Source organism: Megascapheus bottae, chromosome 28, assembly GCF_031878675.1.
Source record: "Megascapheus bottae isolate mThoBot1 chromosome 28, mThoBot2.hap1, whole genome shotgun sequence".
NCBI lineage: Eukaryota > Metazoa > Chordata > Mammalia > Rodentia > Geomyidae > Megascapheus > Megascapheus bottae.
Genome location: NC_143536.1, coordinates 2,055,319 through 2,074,627, shown reverse-complemented (window position 1 = coordinate 2,074,627; position 19,309 = coordinate 2,055,319). Strand labels below are relative to the sequence as shown.

Below are 19,309 nucleotides of genomic sequence, written 5' to 3'. Positions count from 1 at the left end.
CGGTGGGGGCCCACGTGGGGTGCAGCGGGGCGGCTCCGCGCGGGACGGGGGGGTTCCGGCCTGGAGGGACGAGCGAGCCGTGCGGGGCGGGGGTCCGGGGCGGGGTGGCGCCCTCCCGGGTCCCCCCGGCCGGCCCTGCGGGGAGGGGCGCAGGGCGGGGGACGCCGGGGCCCGCCGACCCCACTCGTGAGTGCCTCTCAGCTCCAGAGCCCAGCTCCGCGCCTGCGCGGCGGTGCCGCTGAGCCTGCCGGGATGACCGGAATCGCACAGGCGCCTGGGAAATGTAGTTCCGGCCGGTCCCGGGGCAGCGCCAAGGTGCTTGTCTGGAGGCTGGCCGGGTCCCTTCCCTCGGCTGGCCCCGAGGTGCTGCCGTCTTGCATGTTCGTTTGGTGGTTGTCCTGGGTCTTGAACGTGACCTTTTGTTTCTTTTTTGGCTCCAGGCTGGCTGTTGGGGTGTTGACAGGCATCCCAGGGACAGTTCTGTGTGTGCCGGCCGGGTCACAGCCTCCTGGGGCGCCGGGGGCGGGCGCAGGCGGGGCCCCTGGGGCGCAGGCGGGGCCCCGGAGCGGGCCGCCAGCCTCGGGGCGTCCTCAGGCCCTGCGCTCACCGCAGGGCCCCCCGTCCCGGGGCCCCGGGAGGAGCGGAGGCTGCCCGGGGCTGGCCTCTCCCGCCAGGTGAGGCTCAGGAGGGTCGCCCGCCGGCAGCACGCGAGGACTCGTTTCCGACCCCGTGGCTCCGGCAGTAGTGGCTGTTCCCACTTTGAAAGGTCACGCTGATCCCTGCCAGTTGCCCCTCAGCCCTGGGCCGGGTGACGGGGAACACTGCAGCTCTCCTCCGAGCCCCTTCAGAAAGGGGCGCAGCGGTGGAGCAGATGTGCTCACTTGACATCTTGACATCTTGTTAATAACATCCGCCCCTTTCAACACCGCCTTTGGTTCTGGTGTTTTTAATGAGTCCTGGGGCTTGAACTCGGCCTGGGCGCTGTCCCTGGGCTCTTCAGCTCTAGGCTACGGCCCTACCCTGGAGCCAAGCCCCACTTCCACTTTTCTACAGGTTAATTGGAGAAAGAATCTCAGGCCCTTTTGTGCCTGGCTGGCTTTGAACCTGGATCCTCAGATCTCAGCCTCCTGAGTAGCTAGGATGACAGGCGGGAGCCACTGCCCTTGGCTCTTTTTTTTTGTTTTTTTGCCAGTCCTGGGCTTGAGCTCAGGGCCTGAGCACTGTCCTTGGACTTTCTCAAGGCTAGAGCTCTACCACTTGAGCCTCAGCACCACTTCTGGCTTTTTTCTATGCATGTGGTACCAAGGAATTGAACCTGGGTCTTCCTGCATGCTAGGCAAGCACTCTACCACTAGGCCACACTCCTGGCCCTGGTTCTGTGCTCTTTACAGACTCCCACTGGCATATGCATTTCCTTTTATAAAATGCATTTCCCCAAAGTTGTTTGTTTTCTTAGGATATCACATTCAATTCCAGTAGCTGAATTTGGAGCGATTTAAAGCCTGGCCCCAGGTTCTCTGACACCCTCTTCCTGGAGAGGGGTTTGTCCCTTTCCCTTGGGCCTGGATACCTTATGGCTCTCTGGACCAGCAGGGGACAATAAAAATGGGGCCCCATGGCTTCTGAGGCTCAGCTCTTCAGGGGCAGGAAGCTCAGGCCTTGTTTGCTGGAACAGGAGGCTGCCTTGGGAGACCTCTGGATGCCCCTGGCAGGGCAGGCAGCTGAGGTCTTGGGCAGATCTCTCTCCCCTCCATCCTCCTCCCCTCCCCAGGATGCTGGGGCCTTGGCCATCCAACTCTGGCTGTTGTTATTCAGAGTGGAGCTGAGCTCACCTTGCAGCTGGCCTCTTGTCGCCCTCCCAGAGTCCTAGAGATACCAGTGAAGGAACTATTTTGGAAATGGAGCCTCTAGCTGTGGGAACACCAGTGGGTCACTGGCTCCATGAGACCTCAGGCACGATGGGGAAGATGCTAGCTGTTCCCACAGTACCCTCCCCCCCAGTTCCTGACCCCAGAACCCGTGAACACAATGCAATGTAACCATGCTATGTCACCAAGTACTCAGTCAATCACCTCGGTCACAGCAGAAGGTCACAGGGGGCATTGGCCTCAGAGCCCTGCACCCAGAGGTGGCTGCCTGTCCAGAAGGCACCTCGCTCAGACTGTGCCTTCAAGATGAAGTCTGCCTGTGAGGGCTGGTATCTTCAGCAAACAGACTTTACTGTAGCTGTGTGGCAGCTGGTGGTGGCCCAGCTGTGGCGCTGAGAGAAGTCACTTCTCACAGTTGCGCAGGCTTTCTTGCTTGAGCACTGAGCCTGGCATTTGGAATCTGACTTGGACTGTCTAGATCTCTCTTCCCTACTCATTCACAGTTTGTGAAAGGGCTTTCCTGGGCTGGCTGGAGGAGTCCTTCCACCTGCTGTGATTAATTGTTATTTTCATTGTGGGGAGGAATGAATCTGCTTTTAAAATAAACAGATTGTGGGCCAGGGGTTTGGCCTAGTGGTAGAGTGCTCGTCTAGCATGCACAAAGCCCTGGGTTCAATTCCTCAGTACCACATACGCAGAAAAAGCCAGAAGTGGCACTATGGCTCAAGTGGTAGAGCACAAGCCTTGAAAAAGCTCAAGGGCAGTGTTCAGACCTTGAATTGAAGCCCCAGGACTGGCACCAAAAAAATAAATAAATAAATAAAAGGCAGACTCATGGCCACAAATGAACCATGACTTAGAAGCCATCACTGCTTGCCACCCATAGCCAGAAACCTCTAAAGCGAAGCCAACATGAACAGAAACAGTGTGAAAGTGGAGTGAGGGCTGCTAATTGGAAAGGCTCAGATGGAGACCTGGTCTCTGGGTTGACACAGCAGAGACCCATAGCAGAGGGGGAAAGGAAGGGAGGAGGAAGGGTGGGGGGGGATGGAGGGAGGGGTGGAAGGAAGGAGGGAGGCATTGCTAACTGTGGACTCTTCCTGACCTGCTTTTCTTGATGGCGACGCTGGTTCAGGGGTGGGGTTGAGGCTGCCCGAGCTAGGTCAGGAGCTCTGGCCTGGGAAGGAATCTCTTGGGGGTAGTGGAGGCACAGTGGTTTGTGCAGGTGAGGGGCAGGGGGAAGGCGGCCTCTGGGGCCTCATCGCCGGCCAGGTGAGCCTGGCATCTGCAGGCGTTCTTGGCTTAAGCTCCCGTGAGCTTGCAGAATGAAGAAGAGAAGATGGAGTTGGCACCACATCCGAGTGGCATGTGGCGGGGGCGGGGCAGCTGAATTATTTTTATTTATGATGGCTGATTCACACTGGTCTCCATGGTGATGGGAGCGGAAGGCGGAGGGGAGAAGCAAGTCCCGGCGTTATTAAATGACCCAACGCGAGGTGGGGGGGGGTGGGGGGAAGTCCTCTAACACATTGAGGATTAATCCAGCCCCGTGGCCTTGCCTGGCAGGTCATTACCCTGCCTGGCACTTCCCAGAATGTCCTGCACAGAGCGTGCCTCCTCTGCATTTGAACGCTATGCGGAGCTCAAAGGCAGCCAGGTACTGGGGGTCAGAGGGCGTCAGTGGCCGGCCACCTGTCCAGGAAGCTGTGACCCAGAGGTCTTGGATGGATAGGGCTACATAAGTGAGTGGTGATTCTTCTTACTGACTTGAATACGGGCGTGAGGATCCCTGCAAATCACGGGCACGCAGGCACTCGCCCCTTTGTTTAAGAAAATTGAAAGCATCCTTTCAAGCTGGGGGTCACCCGTGGCTCATGCCTTTAACCCCACTTACAAGTGAGGAGAAGCTTGGGACAAGCGTGGTTCCCGTGGAAGGATGTTGGATGTGGTGGGTGGCCCGTACCTGGCTGGCGTCCAGGGGTGACAGGAAGCCCCAGAAGCCTGGGTGGGGAGCGAGACCCTCTCCTGTACATCACCGGTGGGAGGGAACGCCAGGCAGGGGTGTGCCCGTGCCAGGAGCCTCCGTGCATGCTGTGGGCGTGGCCCTGCTGGCTCGGGGACCCCTTGTTCCTTTGGCAGAGCTTGCGGTTGCCTTTGGTTTTGATCCTTTTTTGAGCATCTGCTTTAGTTTCCTGGGGCCTCACTGTTCTTGACTATGCAGAAAGAGCCAGACACACGTGTGGACTGGGCCACTGGAAGCCTGGGAAGGCAGCACGCTGTGGGGCGCACAGGCCCGTGGTTTGGGCTGAGGACACACTCTGCTGCCTTGGCTGTGGTTCTGGGGCACATGGAGGAAAGGTGACACTGTAGGCAGAGACCCCGCCGGGGACCACGGTGCCACTGCAGGGGGCTCTATGACCTCTCCGAGCCTGGCCGCAAGTGGGCGCTCAATGTGTGGCAGAGGTGGCTGTCACTCTGTCCTCTCTTCAGTCTGTGTCCATCCCCATGGTCTCTCATCTTTCACGGGGTGTTCCTGCCAGTGTGTGTTGCATGCCTTGAGTGCCTTAGGGAGGAGGAGCGTATTTCTACCACTGCTGGGTACCCCCGTGATTTAGGGGATCCTCAGCATTACCACTCCCCCTCCCCCCCCGACTTTGGGCAGCAACTGTGTTCAAGCAATTGTCTGCAGGTTCAGTTTGGTTAGAGTTCACATGAGCCACCTTTCAGAAGCGCCAGAGGACTTACTGATGAAAGCCTCCGCGGACGAATCCTTTGGAACTACAGAGCTGCCCAGTCGTTCTCTGTGGCTGTTACATGGGAGGTTTTCAAGAGCAGGGACCATTTTAGCTGCGAAACCTCCTCCTCACACCCCAGCCCAGCCTGGGGTGCTCCAGGACTCAGAACTGGTATTGATGTCACCACTGAGTGTGCACTGCATTCCAGAGCCGTACTTCCAGCCCAGGCGACGTGGTGAGAAACTCCAGAAACCCCCCGAGGTGTGACTTCCATTCTGCCATGTGCAGCTGTGGCCGGGGCTTCACCAGCAGATGCACAGCTCTCTGTGACACTGGGCCACAAGGGACAGCAGAGAGGACAGAATACCCGGACCTCCACTCCACACTGCAGGACACCGCAGCTCTCTTTTTACTGATGATGCTGTTTCTGTAGCCTTGCCACCTGCTAGATTTTACCTTCACCATAGCCCCATTTGTCTTTTCTCCTCCTCCTCCTCCTCCTCTTCTTCCTCCTCCTCCTCTTCCTTCTCCTCCTCCTCCTCTTTCTCCTCCTCCTCCTCTTCCTCCTCTTCCTTCTCCTCCTCCTCCTTCTCTTCCTCCTCCTCTTCCTTCTCCTCCTCTTCCTCCTCCTCCTCTTCCTCTTTCTCCTCCTCCTCCTCTTCCTCCTCCTCTTCCTCCTCCTTGTCTTTCTCCTCCTCTTCCTCCTCCTCCTCGTCTTCCTCCTCTCTTCCTCCTCCTTGTCTTCCTCCTCCTTTTCTTCCTCCTCCTCTTTCTCCTCCTCTTCCTCCTCCTTCTCTTCCTCCTCCTCGTCTTCCTCCTCCTTTTCTTCCTCCTTCTCTTCCTCCTCCTCTTCCTCCTCCTCTTCCTCGTCTTCCTCCTCCTCCTCCTCCTCCTCTTCCTCCTCCTCCTCCTCTTCCTCCTCCTCCTCTATTTGTGCAAACAGTTCTGCAATACCCTTGTATACCTCCTCTTTGGGAATTTTGCCAGATAATATCCCCACCTCAAGATTTCCTCTCCCTCCCTCTCCCTTCCCCTTCCTTGCCTCTCTTTTGTGACAGAACTAGGACTTGAAACTGAGGGCCTAGGCACTGTCCTTTAGCTTTTTCCTTCAAGGCTGGCACTCTGGTTGGAGATAAGAATCTCATGGACTTTCCTGCTTGGCTTGGCTTTGACCTGTGATCCTCAGGTCTCAGCCACTTGCGTAGCTAGGATGATCAGTGTAAACCATTCCTGTCTGGCTTCAGGATCTTTAATGTCAGGTGCAAAACCCCCTTCACCAGGGAAGTGACCCGTGTGCAGGGACGCCTAGGTGGAGGGGCAGCTGCCTCCTGCCGCTGGCACAGGGTAATGCAAATCATTTCTACGTGTAGGTCCTCGGTAGCTATTCTTAAACGTGCCATCATTTCAGTACTGGGGAGGAAACAGAAAAGGGCTTAATCCTTCCCACCTGGCTGATCCCAAGAGACGTTTTTCTCCTGTTTGACATTTGCAATGTTAGTAGAAGGATGAGGAAGCAAAGCCCAGAGCACTTGGTGATGGAGCGTGAAGGCCCTGCTCCAGCTCCAGTCCTCACAGGTGGCCACTGCACACCTTGAGATTCCTTCCAGAAAAGGCAGAGCCATGGCCAGCGTGTATACCACGCTTCCTACGGCCCGGATGCCACGCTGTTCCGCCGTGTGCACCTGCTTCTTCCCTCGGAGCTCAGCACCGTTGCCTTTCCAGAGTTCCCCCTGGCCTTCCAGCGGGCACTGGAGAGCGGGGCCGAGGCCTGAGGTTGGGCAGGACAGTTTCAGTCTCGTCTTCCCTGGAACAGGAGCAGATGGCACCGATCCCACGGTCTGCGCAGGCTGAAGTAACAGCTGGTGGCACTCGGCTCTGGGCCCCTGCTCTTGGTGAGACCAAGGCGAGAGGTGGTTGCAGAGTCACCAGAGCAGGAGAAGCTGGTTTGGAAAATGTGTTTCACGTAACCGGAGGTGGTCACGAGGCTCTTTTCCACACGTGGATGAGTGTGAGCCGAACGCACACTGTATTTCCTGCTCGGCCCTCTCATGTGCGAGCTTCGTCTTTAGCAGAAACCCTTGATCTCTACTGAACAGAAACGCTCGCTATCTATTAGAAACTGCAGCCACGCATTCTGAGCTTTTCTGCTCAAGGCCGGGCTCTTCCACTTGAGCCACGGCTCCACGTGAAGATTTTTGGTGGTTTTGGGAGGTTTACCACTCTCCTGCCCCAGGCTGGCTCCATCCCCAGATCTCAGCCTCCTGAGTAGCTGGGCTTCCAGCTGGGAGCCTGTTTGCAATGGGTGGTAGCTTGGGTGGGGCTGTCACCTGTTAAGCGTGTAAGAAGTCTTGACCTAAGGACAGCTGGAGTGGAACTGCGCCTGTGGACTGTTCTTTCTTTATGAGGTTTTTCCAAGACCCAGAGAAAGAGCATTTTATCTTTCGTAAGGCTTGCCCGAGCATGCTGTTGTGTTTTATGGAAGCGTGGATCTTCATTTGGCCCGGGAAGGTAGACAGGAAGCCAGGGGAGGCGGGCTGGCTGTGTGTTTGCTCCTCCATGTTGCCCATCTTCCTCTTGAGTATCCAGCCACTTCCCTCTCAGGGACGCTTAGAGGTCCTGCAAGGCCCTGGGTGGAGGGGCCCCGGGAACAGCTCTTGTCTGGCATGGGCCCCAGCAGATGTCCCCAGCAAATGTCCTAGGAAGAGCTGGGGCCCAGGTGGTGCCCGTGTCCTCTTGCTCACCTTCTGGGCTGGCTGTGCTGAGTCCCCTGTGCCACCTCCCAGCCGTGATGCCCCTTTCAGGGACCCTCCCTGTCCTGCATGGGAACCGGCCCCAGTACAGCCTGCCCCATGCCTTTTTTTTTTTTTTTTTTTTTTTTTTTTTGTGGGTCGTGGGGCTTGAACTTGGCCTGGTGCTGTCCCTGAGCTCTTCAGCTCAAGGCCTACCCTTGAGCCAAGCCCCACTTCCTGTTTTTTATAGGGTAATTGAAGATAAGACTCGCAGGTCCTTTTGTGCCCAGGCTGGCTTTGAACCCTGATCTTCAGATCTCAGCCTCCTGAGTAGCTAGGATTACAGGTGTGAGCCACCACGTCCAGTTTTTTTTTTTAATAAAAAAATCTTTAAGTAGTTGTAGAAAGGAGTTGCTATTTATTTAACAGAGCAGCTCATGAATGCAAGCGATCCTGATCCGTGTGACCCCTTTAACACTCTCACCCACCCTCCCAACCCACCCCTCCCCATGCTTCTTGATTCTCAGTTCTCGACCGCACTCGCCCCCTGCTCCTCTCCCGGTGACTTGACTCCACCCCACCCCTCCCGGATACTTGTTTTCTGGTGTTTATTTTGTTGAACTTTGACTTCGCCTTTCTGAGGATTTACACTGTTTGATCGCATAGCATTTCAGTGAACACATTTGCATACGCTTGCATATTTACTTCTTAATTTATAAGTTAAATCTGGCCTTTACCTATGAGGGGAAACATGGCTTACTTCCCTGCAGATAGTTGTCCCCAGGTCTTTCCATTCTTTAATCTTTCTGATGGATGAGTGGAATTCCATTTGCATAGACACCACCTTTTCCTGACTCGTGTCTGTGGAGGGCATCCGGGCCGACCCCACCTTCCTTATGATGGACAGGGCTGTGTGAGCATGACGTGCTGCTGGCGTTGTGTATCCAGGCTTGTAGTCTTTTGGATAAATGCCCAGGAGTGGATTGCTGGATCGCAGGGCAGCTCTATTATTAGTATTTTGAGGAACCTCCATATTGCTTTCCAGAGTGGTTGGCCAAGCTGGATCGTACTGAAGCTCCCGTTAGAATTTTTGGAGGAACCTTGCCGACTTCCACAGTGGCTGCACTGAGTCCCATTTCCACGGCGGGCAGTCAGTAAGATGCCAACCCCCCTGGCCCCAGCACTTCCTCTGCATTCTTGATGCCCCCCCCCCCAGCGCTGCTTCTGAGTGTTGCTGAGGAGAGAGGGGATCTTCCCGTGGTTTAGGTTTCCTTTGTAGCTGGGGATGTTGACTTGCTTCATGTGTTTATCAGCTAGCTGTCTTCTTTCTTCCTTTGAAAAGTGTCTGTTCAGATCATTTGCCTATTAATTGACTGGCTTATCTGTTACTGTGATGTTTCATTTTTTGAGTTCTTTACATATTCTGGACATTAATCCCTTGTCAGATGAATGGCTTGCAAGGCTTTTGCCTGTTGTGTGGGCAGCCCCTTCATTCTGTTGTTTATTTTGTTTTTTAATTCAATGCATCCTGACTTGTCAGTTCTGCTGTTGTTTGCTGAGCAGTTGGCTTCCTTCTCAGGAAGTCTCCGCAGGTGCCTGTGTTCCAGTGCTTTCCCCGTTGGGCATAGTAGCTCATTGTATGCTCGGGTCCCGGGGCCGGGGCCACGGCTGAGAGCCATGTCCTCCGGGAGCGTGGGTCTTCTCGGTTGTGAGATACGGGCACATCCCACAGAGGGCAGGCCGAGGCTGTGGGCATCTCGCTCCGAGCCTACTTTGGTGAGTGTGGTACAGGTAGCACAGCTGTGGGTGGGGCTGGAAGCTGAGATTTCACCCACACAGGCCAGGAAGGGAGGGGGTGTGGCAGGATATGGTCTTTGGTGGAGGCCCTGCCCATGTAGCCGCTGAACCCAGGAGGCTGCTAATTCCTGTTCCCTCATCCTGATCCATCCCAGCGCCTGCTGGGCACTCTGACCGCCCTCCCTGACTTCTGGCACAGCTCCAGTTCCCCAGGTTGGCAGTGGTGGGTGGGGCGGTGTGTGTCCACTCTCTGCTCTGGGGGCCTTGTCCTCTGCAGATGGACGCACATCAAAAGCAACAAGGAGGCCGGGCCGCGAGGAACAACTGCCGTCTCCAGGAAGGGGTAGCCCTCTTCTCTGGACACTCGTGGGGTCCCTGCGCCCAGCACCAAGCGCCTGCCGCCGGGAGCCTGGCCCGCAGCCCGCCTTCCTCCCAGGACCCCACGGGAACCCCAGGAACGCAGCCAGGCAGGCCAGGCAGGCCAAGCCCCGCAGCCCCCCGCACACTGCACTGCAGAGAAAACAGGAGCAAATAAATCGCTGGCCCACGTTAACTTTAGATTTATTCTGTTGGAGCTAATTGTAATCTTTATTTGGTCCCAAGTGATTCATTCTTATCGTTCTTATTATAGCTGAGAAAATTAATTTTTATTCTGCCATAAAGGTGGCTGTAATAATCTGGGTTCAGGGAGGGGATTACTTTAATAAGATTTGCCGGCAGGCTTTGAAAGAGGCCGCTTTCATTACCACACAGAACCTGCCTGGTGCCCTGCAGAGGGCCTTCCAGGAGCCCCTTGGGCCTGGGGTCGGGCTTAGCCCGGAGAGGGTTACCTTCCTTTGCTCCTTAAAGATGTCCCGTGTGTTTTCATTCCTGTCTTTAAGATCTGGGATGGGGAGCCAGGCAGAATGCTGGAGTTTGGAGGACTTAAATGGAGATACATGCCCTCGAACAGACCAGCAGCCTCTGCATTGCACGAGCCCCGGACACGAGGGCGTGAGGGGGTCACGCCAGTCCTGTTGGTGGGACGCTCACTGGGGAGTTTGAAAGCATGCGCTTTCCTTAGAAGGAAGCAGGTGTTCAGACTCCTAATCTGTTATTTGCACTTCCCAATCCCCAAGTCTCTGAACCCCAAATGCTTCTGGTGAATGTTTCTGTGGTGCTGGAGGAACGCCGGAAGCCCTTTTATATTGCTGTCCTTCCCGAAGTCGTTGACAGCGCTGCGTGTCCTCTCAGGATAAAGGCTTGGCTCGTCCATGGACACTGCTGGCTTGTCTGTTTGAGGGCCAGTCTGGCCATTCACTGCCAACACTGCCCATTCTTGAGACCGATCCTGATGTGTCCTCAAATCTCAGTGTCCCCAGGAGCTCTGTGCAGGTCCCGTGGGGTGTCATGATAAATCACCTACGTGTACCCCAAAGAGGGGCGAAGGAGACACCGAGAGTGGGAGGATGTGAGGGCCCAGGCGGCCGCCCTCTGTGCCTTTGAACTTGAGAACAGACAGGGAGAGGATTCATTCTTCAGCCCAGGGCCTCGGCTCCCGCTGGAAGGCTCCCGCCCTCCCGCTTGACCTGTTTTCAGTGGAGAAGGTGAACGTGAAGTGGAGCACACGCAGACGCCCCTCACCCCGGCAACCATGGGGCACACCCCACTCAGGCCAGCCTCAGGTCCACCGGGGTATGAGAGGGGAGCTGCCCTGGGAGGGGCTCCATGCCTGGGGCCATCCAAAAGAGGCTTCTGCTTGGTGTCCTCCACACTCTGCCTCCACACCTTACCTGGCCTTCAAGGTGCCCGTGTAGGCCACCAAAGCTGGGGACAGAAGTCAGGCCAACCCCCAGTAGAGCGGGAACACTTTTCCGGGGTTCCACAGCTTTCTGTCCTTCCTTGCCTGTCCCCCCCTCCCTGTCTCTCCCCTCCCCTCCCCTCCCCTCCCCTCCCTCTCCATCCCTGCAGGGCTGTGAGCCGTGCCCTCTCCAACCCTGTCTCCTCTCCTCTCCAGCACAGCTGCTCCCTTCTTTGGCTCTCTGGCTCCTGACTTCTAAGACCTTGCGTGTCAGGAGCTCCGTGCACCCCGGCACAGTGTGTCTCCGCGCCCCCCAAGCCAGACACATGGTTCATTCTACTTGGTGCTCTCGGCCCCTCGCCCCAGCACTCCAGTCCCCAGTGCCTTGCGGGATAGTGCACGGCCTCCTTGTCACAAAACAGGCTGTGCGTCGGTGTCAGTGTGTGTCTGTGTTGGTGGGTGTCTGTGTTAGTGTCCATCTGTGGTGTTGTCCGTCTATGGTATCTGTCTGTGGTGGTGTCTGTGGTGGTGTCTGTGGTGGTGTCCGTCTATGGTATCTGTCTGTGGTGGTGTCTGTGGTGGTGTCTGTGGTGGTGTCCGTCTATGGTATCTGTCTGTGGTGGTGTCTGTGGTGGTGTCTGTCTGTGGTGGTGTCCGTCTGTGGTGTTGTCCGTCTAAGGTATCTGTCTGTGGTGGTGTCCGTCTATGGTGTCTGTCTGTGGTGGTGTCTGTGATGGTCTCTGTCTGTGGTGGTCTCTGTCTGTGGTGGTGTCTGTCTGTGATGGTGTCTGTCTGTGGTGGTGTCTGTGGTGGTGTCTGTCTGTGGTGGTGTCCGTCTGTGATGTCCGTCTGTGGTAGTGTCTGTGGTGGTGTCCGTCTGGTGTTGTCCGTCTATGGTATCTGTCTGTGGTGGTGTCCGTCTATGGTGGTGTCTGTGATGGTCTCTGTCTGTGGTGGTGTCTGTCTGTCTGTGGTGGTGTCTCTCTGTGGTGGTGTCCGTCTGTGGTGTCTGTCTGTGGTGGTGTCTGTGGTGGTGTCTGTGGTGGTCTCTGTCTATGGTGGTGTCCATCTGTGGTGGTGTCTATCTGTGGTGGTGTCTGTGGGGTCTGTCTGTGGTGGTGTCCATTGGTGGTGTCTGTCTGTGGTGGTGTCCATTGGTGGTGTCTATCTGTGGTGGTGTCTGTGGGGTCTGTCTGTGGTGGTGTCCATTGGTGGTGTCTGTCTGTGGTGGTGTCTGTGGTGTTGTCCGTCTATGGTATCTGTCTGTGGTGGTGTCTGTCTGTGGTGGTGTCCGTCTGTGGTGGTGTCCATTGGTGGTGTCTATCTGTGGTGGTGTCCATTGGTGGTGTCTATCTGTGGTGGTGTCTGTGGGGTCTGTCTGTGGTGGTGTCCATTGGTGGTGTCTGTCTGTGGTGGTGTCTGTGGTGTTGTCCGTCTATGGTATCTGTCTGTGGTGGTGTCTGTCTGTGGTGGTGTCCGTCTGTGGTGTCTGTCTGTGGTGGTGTCCGTCTGTGGTGTCTGTCTGTGGTGGTGTCTGTCTGTGGTGGTGTCCATTGGTGGTGTCTATCTGTGGTGGTGTCCATTGGTGGTGTCTGTCTGTGGTGGTGTCTGTGGTGTTGTCCGTCTATGGTATCTGTCTGTGGTGGTGTCTGTCTGTGGTGGTGTCCGTCTGTGGTGTCTGTCTGTGGTGGTGTCTGTCTGTGGTGGTGTCCGTCTGTGGTGGTGTCCATTGGTGGTGTCTATCTGTGGTGGTGTCCATTGGTGGTGTCTATCTGTGGTGGTGTCTGTGGGGTCTGTCTGTGGTGGTGTCCATTGGTGGTGTCTGTCTGTGGTGGTGTCTGTGGTGTTGTCCGTCTATGGTATCTGTCTGTGGTGGTGTCTGTCTGTGGTGGTGTCCGTCTGTGGTGTCTGTCTGTGGTGGTGTCCGTCTGTGGTGTCTGTCTGTGGTGGTGTCCGTCTGTGGTGGTGTCCATTGGTGGTGTCTATCTGTGGTGGTGTCCATTGGTGGTGTCTGTCTGTGGTGGTGTCCATCTGTGGTGGTGTCTGTGGTGTTGTCCGTCTATGGTATCTGTCTGTGGTGGTGTCTGTGGTGTTGTCCGTCTATGGTATCTGTCTGTGGTGGTGTCCGTCTGTGGTGTCTGTCTGTGGTGGTGTCCATCTGTGGTGGTGTCCATTGGTGGTGTCTACCTGTGGTGGTGTCCATTGGTGGTGTGTGTCTGTGGTGGTGTCCATTGGTGGTGTGTGTCTGTGGTGGTATCTGTCTGTGGTGGTGTCTGTGATGGTGTCTGTCTGTGGTGGTGTCTGTCTGTGGTGGTGTCCGTCTGTGGTGTCTGTCTGTGGTGGTGTCTGTCTGTGGTGGTGTCCATTGGTGGTGTCTGTCTGTGGTGGTGTCCGTCTGTGGGGTGGCTGTGGTGGTGTCCGTCTATGGTATCTGTCTGTGGTGGTGTCCGTCTGTGGTGGTGTCTATCTGTGGTGGTGTCCATTGGTGGTGTCTGTCTGTGGTGGTGTCCGTCTGTGGTGTCTGTCTGTGGTGGTGTGTGTCTGTGGTGGTGTCCGTCTGTGGTGTCTGTCTGTGGTGGTGTCTGTCTGTGGTGGTGTCTGTCTGTGGTGTCTGTCTGTGGTGTCTGTCTGTGGTGGTGTCCGTCTGTGGTGTCTGTCTGTGGTGGTGTCTGTCTGTGGTGGTGTCCATTGGTGGTGTCCATTGGTGGTGTCTGTCTGTGGTAGTGTCCGTCTGTGGGGTGGCCGTCTCCCTTCCTAGGTGAGTTTCCCCCGGGGTTGGTCGCTGTCTGTGTCCCTGGCCCCCTGGGCCGCGGTCCCTTTCTCCTCGATGCTGTGAGTTGGGTTTCCACAGCCTGCACACAGGACTGTGGGTCACGCGCTGGGCTGGGTGCTGCCCGTGCTCCACCCCAACCCCGCCTGAACACCTACCCAGAAGCAGCAGCTGTGGCTGCACTGCCAGCAGCGGCCACCAGGTGGCGGTGCTGCTGCACTGGCCCCGGGCTGGGCGGCCTGGGCAGGTGGGCAGGTGAGTCCTGGGCCCAGGCCCAGGTGACCTCCCCTCGGGGTGCTGCTCAGGGCCCGCCCCATCTCCCCCTCTGCCGGTCATCAAGTAAGCTCTGGGCTGCTTTGGTCAGGAAAGGGGCGGAGGTCCCCCTGGTTCTCAGAGCTGTGGCTGGGAAGCCAGCATTTCTGCGTGGGGGGGGGGTGGCGGGGAGTCCTGGGCAGGGCAGGCAGGGCCGCTGTTCTCCTCCAGCTCTGCACAGGCCAAGCTGCAGATGCTGAGGTCTTAGGCACCATGGGCCCCTCTGCCCTGCTGGGGTCTGGAGCCAGCTGGGCTCTGCACTGCCCGCTTGCCGTGTGACCTTACACCCATCTTGACATCTTTTTTTTTTTTGGTCAGTTGTGGGATTTGAACTCTGGGCCTGGGCGCCGTCTCTGAGCTCTTCAGCTCAAGGCTACTGCCCTACCCCTTGAACCAAGTGCCACTTCCCATTTCCTGGTGGTTAATTGGAGATCAGAGTCTCGTGGGCTTTAGTGGCTGGGCTGGCTTTGAACGCAATCTTCAGGTCTCAGCCTCCCGAGTAGCTAGGATTGCAGGCGCAAGCCACTGCTCTCGGATCTACCTGGACATCTTTGTGCTGTCCTTAATCTGTAAAGCATCTATCCCAATATTACAAATTTATGTGCTAATCATATGTGTACTAATCACATAGCACTGTGAGAATCCTGTCTCACAGGATTGTATGAAGAGCTGGGACATGTGGCCACACTTAGAACATGCGTTAAGTCGAACAGAAACCCATCAGCACAGAGTAGGCATGTTAAAGTCCTCCTCACTGCTGCCGGACAGCCTCCCTGGAACTCGTGAGAAGTCTAAAGCCAAGGGTGCCTGTGACACTCCCGTCCACGTCCCTGCACGGCCACATGTGTGATGCCTCCTTCCCCACAGAGGGGAATCCAACCTCAGGATGCTTGAGTGACTTGCTGAGGTGCATAGGCCTGGGGCTGCAGCCCAGATATCTCCCCGTGGCCGGCCCCGTGGCTGCTTCCTGAGACGGCAGTGAGGCTGTCAGCGTCACGTGCACCCCTGCTCTTCTTTACACTGTCTCCAAGGTGTCCGATTTAGCATAAATATAAATGGAAATTAGAACGAGGTCATCGACATTTCCTACTGTTTAACAGCTGACGGTGTCTCCAGGGGTCAGCATGCTGTCACTAAGTGACGCCTGCCACCTGTTTAACAATACACGTCCACACCTGGAGGGAGCCCACGCCACCCTAGCCCTGCCCTCCAGCTTCGCTGCCTCTCTCCTCTGTGCTCATGGCAGAAGTGGGATTAGCTTTGGCTTCTCAGTGTGTGGGGGGCCACAGGTGTGGTGAGGCTCTGACGTGCTCTGGGCTGGTGGCAGGCGGCCTGAGACTCCTGCATTGGCTTACGCCATAAATGTTGACTGCCTGCCTGCCCCTCCAGTGGGAGGGCTGCATTTCCAGGCAGCTCTTCCTCCACCAGGGCTTCTGCCAGCCTGTGGCTCTGTCAGGCTCGTGGCTCCGTCAGGGTCATGGCTCTGTCAGGCTTGTGGCTCTCGTCAGGCTCGTGGCTCTATCAGGGTCGTGGCTCTATCAGGGTCGTGGCTCTATCAGGGTCGTGGCTCTGTCAGGGTCGTGGCTCTATCAGGCTGGTGGCTCCGTCAGGCTCATGGCTCCGTCAGTGTCGTGGTTCTGTCGTCAGGCTCGTGGCTCCTCCAGCCCCAGGTGGCAGTGCCCTCCCCACTCTCTGTTGAGGGGAACAGCTGTCAGTTTTGGCCTCAAAGTTCGGCACAGCTCTTGTGCTCTGAGCTCCGTGGCAGCTTGGCCAGCAGCTGCAGGGCCCCTGTGCAGGGCCATCCATGAGAACTTTGGGGTCTTTTCTGCCCCCTCCCCCAGGCACAGGCACGACGCCTCATGGAGGCACCAGCTCTGTGTCCAGCCTGCCTGGCTCGTGTGGGGTTCCGGGGCATGGCAGGCTGCAGCCACCCCATGGCTGCTCCAGCTCCGACACTCAGGGTGCAGGACTGCCACCACAGCTGGACACGGGTCTGCTTTTCCTTGTCCTGGGAGGGAGGGCACCTGTGTTTCCACCTTCCTCTCCCGGCAGCCTGGCAGGAGGAGGACTGGTGTTCATGTTTGTGCCCGATCCCCCCATGGGCCCATGCAGGGGCCTCTGGGAGTACACAGGGAATGTTCTAGAACAAGGTTCTCCCTACCATCCTGCCGTCAGCCCTCGGGGCCCACGTCCTCTCCCCCACCCGTGGGTTGGGGTGTTTTTTCTGCCATGTCCCCTCCATGTGTCTCTGATCAGCTCCTGGTTCCCAGAGAGGGCTGGGAGCGGGAGGGGGCTGCACAGCCCCTGCCATCCAGAGCAGTCCCCACAGTTCTCCTCCCAGGAAGGCCGTCACCGTTTCCCTCGGACTGCCAGGGACTGGAGAGCAGCGTCCAGGGAGACTACAGCAGCCGGTAGAGAGGGCCCCCATCTCCCCCCTACCTCCCCATCTCCCCCCACTGCCCCCTCCCCCCTCCCCCCTCCTCCCCTCCCCTTCCCCCACCTCCCATCACCTCCCCCCTCCTACCATACAGCCCCCCCAGAGGAGACTTTGTTTGGGGCTTGGCATGGCTGAGTTGACAGACGTTTCTAAAGTTAACTTGGGAGACAAAACACAGGAGAGTTGAAGTGACAGAATTTTGCTAAGGAATACTGTGCGTTTCCTTGAGTCCCCACAAGAAAGAAAGCTGCACGAGCTCTGTGGCTGAACCAACGGGGCAGTTGTCTGGTTGTCTGGAGGTTGGTTCTGGATCGAGGTTTTGGTAGGCTTGGCTTCCTTGGGCTTGTCTCTTCTACTTCCTCCTCCTCCCCTTCCTCTTCCCCCTCCCCCCTCCCCCTCCTCTTCCTCCATCCTGAGCTTTGAACATGGGGCTTTGTGTTTGCTAGGCAGGCGCTCTCCTGCTTGAGCTATGCCTCCACCCCCTTTTGCTTTGGTTATTTTATTTTATTTTTGGTGACAGTACTGGGGCACCTGTTCCCACTTCCCAATGGACCCTGTACCGCTTGAGTCACCCTTCCAGCCCAGCATTTTGCTGGGTCCATGGAAATAGCATCCTGAGAACTTTTCTGTCAGGGTGGGCTTTGAACTCTGATCCTCCTGGCCTCGGCCTCTGAGTTGCTAGGATTGCATGTGTGACCACCAGTGCCCAGCCTGGCATGGCTGCAGGTGCCTGCCCTCGTCGTGTGTCGTCACGTGGGCTTCCTTCTGCGGGGAAATCCTCAACCCTCCTCTTTCATAAGGACCCGGAGTGGCCTGCGCCCAGGCGGGCGCTGTGCGCCCAGCGCCGTGGAGATTGTCCAACGGCTCCTCCAGGCCTCGGCGTCCTGGCAGCATCTCAGCTACAGCAGCTGGGGAGGCCTTGATTTTTCCCCAACCAAGCCTGGGCTCTCTCTGGAGCCTCCTCGGCCTGCCGTCAGCACCTGGCAGTCACTGGGCATCTGCCCTGGCACCTCTGCTTGCTGGAGACCTGATCCCAGTCTCTTGGGCCTCCTCAGGGGGGTGGCAGGCTGCCAGCCACTGTATCAAGTCCCCCTCACTGGTGCTCACAGGTCCAGCTCCCTCTGTGCAGGGGTGAGAAGTCCCCTGGGGAGCCACTGAGCAGTGGGCGGGGGTGGTACCCCTGTACCACGTTCAGGGAGGAACCTTAGCGTCTCAGCCCGTGGTGGTCAAATGTTCCTGAAGACCGTGTCTCAAGGCTCCATGAAACACTCCTGGATTAAGACCTTCTGTCCTGTCCTATTCTTGTTCAGGGACAAAGTGACACCTTGGCAGCCGATGTTTATGGCCTTCCACATAAACTTTCAAACAAAATTTGTACCGCATTTTGCTTGAGTTATAGTGGGAGCATAAACCTCGTGTGGCTGTTTCAGACCAAAGGGAGACTTCACCTGTAATAAACAGGGAAGGCCAGACTTCAGTTTCCTGTAAATCACTTTTCAAAGTGTAAAACACTGGCATAAAGGGCCAGGAGTTTGGCCTAGTGGTAGAGTGCTTGCCTAGCATGCACGAAGACCCGGGTTCGATTCCTTGGTACCACATACATAGAAAAAAGCCAGAAGTGGTGCTGAGGCTCAAGTGGTAGAGCTCTAGCCTTGAGAAAGTCCAAGGACAGTGCTCAGGCCCTGAGCTCAAGCCCAGGACTGGCAACAAAACAAAACAAAACAAAACAAAAACACTGGCATAAAATGTGAAGGAATCGGCCAGGCTTATTGACATTTGCCCGGTCTCCAATTTCTTCCTACGTTGCCCTGGACACTGCCTGGAGTTTGGAGAAGACCATCTCTGCCCCTCCCCCAGAATCTGACGGTCCTGGGAGGCTGTGGTTGCCTGCAGAGGACAGAGGTCCCTGCTCACCAGCGTCCCGACCCCAGTTCGTGAGTCGGCGAACTCGGCCAGAGTTGCACTGTCGTCAGGGAGGCTGTTTTGATCTTGCTGGGCGTTATGAAAACACCAGGGGTTCCCTGGTGGGGGCTGTGGACAGAACCTCTCCGTGGAGAAATCCCGCCAGCTTGTCTGTGTCTTGAGCCCGCTGGCTCCCGGCCGCTGGGGACAGCTTGGGAGGAGGGCCGGCTCCGGGCTCTGCTTTGACGTGGGGTTGGCTGGGATCAGGGCATCGACATGCCTGCTGCTGTTCTGCACACTTAATGCACCTTGTGGATGCCTTTGCCTCTTGGCAGGGTTGGTCTTCAAGCTTGTCCCTGTAGCCCTGGAGCACCGGCTGGTGCTCTGGAGAGAGGCAGAGTGTCAGTCTCCTCCCGGTCATCTCGAGTGTGATCAAAATAACCGGCACCACTCGAGGGTACGTGTTTTGAGGGGGCATCATGTGGGCATCAGGCTCTCAGTGCTTCCCCTTTACAAAGGCGTGAGTCCTGGCAGCCGCCCAGTCTGCCGAGGTGGACTGTCCATTTGCATCCTACCTGATAATGAGGACACCTGAGGTCCAGGGAAGCTCAGTGACCGGCCCGGCTGCTGGCTGCACGCCAGCCCTCTGGCCCCACCCTGTGCTCGTAACTCTGCGGGCAGGTCTGCTCACAGTGAGCCTCTGTGCTCCTCTCCAGGCTTCAGGAGGGGTTCCTGGCAGAGGGAGCACAGTGCCATCAGGGGCACCATCACACCCCGGGTGAGGGGCCCGCACGGGCCTCAAACGTGAATCACCCGCTTGAATATCGGGTACCCTGCCTCCTGCAGGGCCACCAACCATGAAGATGGCCATGACCTTGAGTATGACCTTGAGGCTGGGGCTTTGCAAGAACAGAGGGAGGCAGCATTCCCCCTCTGGAAATGGCTGTCCACCCAAGGCCGCTGACCAGTGCAAAGTAGA

At 57.0% G+C, this 19,309-nt stretch overlaps 1 protein-coding gene across 1 annotated transcript in view; it reads left to right on the top strand.

Moving 5' to 3' along the window:
- Positions 1–19,309, top strand: part of Tmem132b (transmembrane protein 132B) — a 101,851-nt gene that overhangs the window by 24,465 nt on the left and 58,077 nt on the right. The window lies entirely within an intron of this gene.